Source organism: Condylura cristata, unplaced genomic scaffold (assembly GCF_000260355.1).
Source record: "Condylura cristata isolate star-nosed mole 26May11 unplaced genomic scaffold, ConCri1.0 scaffold00043, whole genome shotgun sequence".
NCBI lineage: Eukaryota > Metazoa > Chordata > Mammalia > Eulipotyphla > Talpidae > Condylura > Condylura cristata.
Genome location: NW_004567144.1, coordinates 1,360,493 through 1,365,905, shown reverse-complemented (window position 1 = coordinate 1,365,905; position 5,413 = coordinate 1,360,493). Strand labels below are relative to the sequence as shown.

The 5,413-nt window shown below is 34.8% G+C and overlaps 1 protein-coding gene across 1 annotated transcript in view; it reads right to left on the bottom strand.

The window, feature by feature from the left end:
- The window catches only part of AR (androgen receptor), a 198,027-nt gene that overhangs the window by 59,481 nt on the left and 133,133 nt on the right, over window positions 1–5,413 (bottom strand). The window lies entirely within an intron of this gene.

Here is a 5,413-nt window from a genome sequence, read left to right as displayed (position 1 = left end):
AGCAGTGTACTTCATAGATCTGCCTGTTCTGCTCCCCGCTATGTATCTGGTGAATCTTCTCACCGCCCCTGAGTCTCTGGCCTGTACCCCAGTTCTGTATGTACAAATAAATAAATCTTAAAAAAAAAAAGAATATAAGAAAGAAATACAAAAGGTAAATGAAATTAAGTGCTGATTTAAAAAAATCAACAAAATTGAAAAAAAAAATTGGGAGATTACAAAGAAAGGAAAATATTTCTATATAAATAATGAAAAATGAAAAGAACATTACAATGGCTATCACAAATTATGAGAAATCATAAATGACTACTGTGAACATTTTTATGTTAAAAAACTGGATAAATTAAAGGAAATAGCTATATCACAAGTAATGAAGCAGTAATTATAAATTGCTCCAAAATAAAAAGTCTAGGACTAAATGGCCTCACTGGTGAATTCTATCAAACAATCAAAAATGATAAAATGCCCATCCTTCTCAAAGTATTCTAAACATCAAAAAGTGAGGAACATTTCTTAATTACTTTCATGAGGCCAACATAATATTGATACCAAAACCAGGCAAAGACAGAAGAGAAATGAAAATTATACTCCCATATCTCTAATGAGCATAGATGAAAATAATCCTCAACAATATTAACAAGCCAGATTCAACAATATATTAAAAACACACTCTACAACCAAGTGAAATTAATTCCAGGAATGCAAGGGTGATTAAATATACACATATCTATCAATGTACTTCAGCAAATTAACAAAATAAATTATAAAAAGCATATGGTCAACTTAGTAGATTTTTAAAAATTGATAAAGTTCATCATCCATTTATGATAAAAAACTCAATAAAATAGGTATAGAAGGATCATACTTAAAGGTAGTAAATACTGTATTTGAGAAACCAATAGTAAGCATCATATTCAATGAATAAAAGCAAAAATATTTTTCTGAGAACAGGAACCTGACAAAGATGCTTACTCTTCCCACTATTATATAAAATAATATTGGAAGTACTTTTCAAGTGTAATTATACAAGAAAAAGAAATAAAATATATGTAGAATGACCAGGAAGAAATAAAATAACAACTTTACACAGATGAGAAATTATACATAAAAAAAAACCTAAAGACTTCACAAAAAAATATTGCAAACAAGAAATTAATACTCTAAAATTGCAGGGAACACAATTAATGTACACAAATGCATTGCCTATCTATATACAATGATATAACAAAACTGATAACAACAGTACCATTCATAAACATAGCAAAATAATAAAATGTGTAGGACTAAATTCATCCAAGGAAGGTCTTGTATACTGAAGACTAGTAAAACACTGATGAAAGAAACCGAAGACACACAGAAATAGAAAACATTCCATGCTCAGGGACTAGAAGACACAATATTGCCAAAATGCCATTCTACTTAAAGCAATATACAAACTCAACACAATCATTATTATCCCGATAGCATTTTTTTCAAAAAAAAAAAAAAAACCAGAACAACAACAAAATCCTAAAATTTTGAAGTAACCACAGAAGACTTCAAATAGCCAAAGTAATTCCTGTCAAAAATAGAACAAAATTGGCAATGTTATGCTCCTTTGTCTATAAATGATACTACAAAGCTACAGCATTTTAAAAAGTATGGTACAGAAGTAAAAACAGGCAAACAGATGAATGGAATAGAATCAAGAACACAGAAATGAACCTCGCATATCCTGGATGACTACTTTATGACAAAAGAACCAAATGCATGCAATGGAGAAAGGAAAGTCTCTTCAGGAAATGTTGATAGAGAAACTGGAAAGTTCCGGTAAAAGAATGAAACTAGACCACTATTTTATGATAAATACTAAAAACAACTCACAATGTTTTAAAGATTTGGATGTAAGACCTGAAACCATAAAATACATAAAAGAAAATATAGGTCAAAAGCTCTGGGCCTCCCTGGAGCACAGGGGTTAACATCTCAGTACTATCAAGTTATCCTCAGCCATTGTAGCATGACTTCAACCCCCAGCCAAGGAGATAGTCATGGTGCAGCACCCTCTCGTGTCTCTCCCTCCATTGCCCTCAGCACTGCATTTCAGTAGATCCATCTGTTTTGTTCCCTAATCTGTCTCTGGTGAATCCTGTCATTCCCACCTGGCACCTCTGTCTTATACCCCAGTTCTTATATGCATAAATCAGTAAAATAAAACTTAAAAAAAAAACCAACAACTCTTTGACAACAATTTTAGTAATGTTCTTGCAGATTTGTCACCAACAGCAAGGGGAACAATAGAATATCAAGAAATGAGACTACATCAGACTTAAATCCCACTGTGCAACTAAGGAAACCATTGTTAAAATAAAAGGCAGCCTGCTGAATAAAAGGAGATATTTGGAAGCCATGTATTGGGCAAGGGGTCAATATCAAGGACAACTTACACAACTCACCAACAAAAAAAAGCATACAACTCAACTGAAAACTAGGCAGAGCATCTAAATAGACATTTCACCAAAGAAGATGCACAGATGAACAACAGTTACATGGAAATAAATTCTGTATTGCTTATTGATAGGGCAATGGAGATCAAAGTCACCATCAGAGTTCCCTTTACACAATCTTTCTTAGATTGTTAAGGAAACAAGGACCGAGTTTGTTCCAGTGTCTGCTACATAGAAAGTATTCAATTAGTTTAATGAATGTATGAATTAATGATTGACTGATTTCGTATTAATATTGTATTGGCTAAGAGAGTGCTCTATAATGTTTCATAAGGAAGTAGCCAAGCTCCTAAAGGCCATGATATTTTGTTTCCTAAGAAGAGTGAAATGAATCAACATAGAGACCACTGTAAGTTCACAAACATTATATCTCACTCCTCCTATCATAATGGCTGGCTGAAATCCTGGTTTCCTTTAGTAATATTGCGTTGGTGAAGCTGCTCTCTGGAATGCTGGCTTGAGTCCCTTGAATGACTGATTATAGGGGCACAGCGGACAATGATCAGAAGACAATGACCAGTGTGTTGCCACACTGTTAGTCCATCTTAATCACTACAGCCACTTGGAACTATGGCATCAAGAGAAAACAAAGAAAAGGGCCTGGCCTTGTGAACAAGTTTACAAGGTTTCTATTTTAGGTAGGTGGGAATGCTCATGAGTTCAAGGGAAAGTTAAAGGTGCCATTAGAGAAAACTGATGATGATTTCAGAGTGAAAGAACTGGAAAAGATACATATACTTATGAATTTCAGAAAATAAATTCATCCCAATAACATCTCTTCCTCAATTTGTATACATTAGCTTATGAAACTTCCCTTTTGCTAGATGCTGAATGAAGTCAGGTTTTGTAGTGATTGAAAACACTAGGAAATGAAAGAAGGGATTGCACTAAGAGTAAGTTTTGTTTTTAGCACGAACACAGCAACTTATCTGCATGACCTTTTAGTAAGCTTGCAACTGTGACCCAAAGTTCAGCTATAATAGGGAAATACTTCTAGCTTCTTGAGGATATTTCCTGGTTACTGCTCACTTTCTGGGGAACAATTATCCATACAAATAAAATAGTATATACATATATTCTTATACCATGCAAAAGTGGGCAGCCAATTTGGAGATTATATTTGCAATGGAGATTTTTGGGAGTAAAAAAAAATTTGAGAACTGAGAATTACTTCAAAAAGGCAACCATTCTACTAATACAGATTGGCAAAGACATGCTATGTATTAGATATACATGTAAATTTTTGGTATTTCCATAAAATTCCATAGGAGCATAGGAGATGGGTTAATAAACAAGTAAAAAGTGTCTCAAGTGAAGATTGGGCCAAGTTGATGTGACTAAAAGTCACTTTATGAGACCAATGTCTAAAGAAAGTTCTTTAATAATTGATCTGGAATTCCAAGGAATATAATACTACATTTTCTATATTGTTTTTACATTTTGATTTCATTTAGATGAATGAGGTCATCCCTGCTATATTCTGTGAACCCAAGGAATGTAAAGAAGGAAAAGAAGAGAACAGTGGGGTGGTAATACTGATAACCGATATAAGAGGAACTGAGTGCCAAGGAGAGCAAGAAACCCCAGGAGACTGAATTAGAAAACACTTCTCACAGAGCCCCTTCTGTCCAAACCCCTACAAAGCTTTGTGTTTTATTCTAAGTTGGTAAGCCTTTTTTTTTTCCATTTAGAATTTATATTTCTGCAATAAATATCACAGTCTCAACTTAACTAATCAAACAAACAACAACAAAAAACCCTCCAAGTAACTGGAAAGCACATCCAAACCATGTCAGTGAAATATTCACTTCTAAATATATGTCCATCATATACAACAGTGACAAGTAGCCTCTATCACACATAATCCTGTGTGATATTGGTATGAACTTACTTATATGTGTTGTTTTTCCTATTTTCTTTGCTTTCTCATACTCCTGCTGGTTTTCTCCTCTTTGTTTTCTGATAGCCAAACAAGTTAGATCTACCCTCATGACTTGGCCCCTTCAAATTTTGCCCAAAATTCATGTTTCTCCCTAGTATAAAATGGTATTACTGCTTCTTTTGTATCCACAATTCCAACTTCTATTCAGGAGGTGAAACCTGTTCATCTTTCTATACAAGTCATCCTCTGCTTCCTTTTCCCCTATTTTGTTTTTCATCCTACCAAATGTTCATTGCCTTAATTTAACCCTTGGATCCTCAGAGGTTGCCACTTTGAAGTTCTATCTAAAGATGCCTCCTATTCCAGATAAGCATCTTTTTGTCAGAGCGTGTCCTGAATCCCCTATCCCTTTCAAAATTTATGAGACTGATGTTTCATTCCTCAAGAGTCCTGTCACAGAGTGACAGCTTAATTCCCAGTAGTATTTCCTGATAATTACTGAATGTTTACCAGGAAGCAACATCTTCTGAAGTAGCTATTAATATAGTGGGAATTTTGGACCCTGAAAAAGCTCATGCATGGCAGGGTATTTTCTTTCTTTCTCTTTAACGATTTGTTTATTTATGCATACTGAAAAGGGGTACAGGCCAGAGGTACAGGGGCGGTGAGAGGATTCATCAGAGACACAGTGGGGAGCAGAACAGGCTGACTGACAAAGTGCACTGCTGAGGGGAGCAGCGGGCAGGTCAGGAGAGGTCTGCTGCGCCATGTGGATCATCTCCAGGTGGGGGATTGAACTCATGCTGAAGTGGCTTTAGCTTCTTAGTGCTGTGCTTTAACTTGCTGTGCAACCAGGGAGGGCCCAGCGGGTTTTTTTTTTTTTTTAAGGAGAAGGGCTAATTAAAATTCTCAAGTCATGACACATAATTTTGCCTGATTGTGACACACATGACCTTATTTTTTTTCTTTTCATTTTTTTATTACAAAGTTTATTTTTACATCATTTTGCACATTTTTTTTTCCATCTCGATTGTAATCCCCGCGG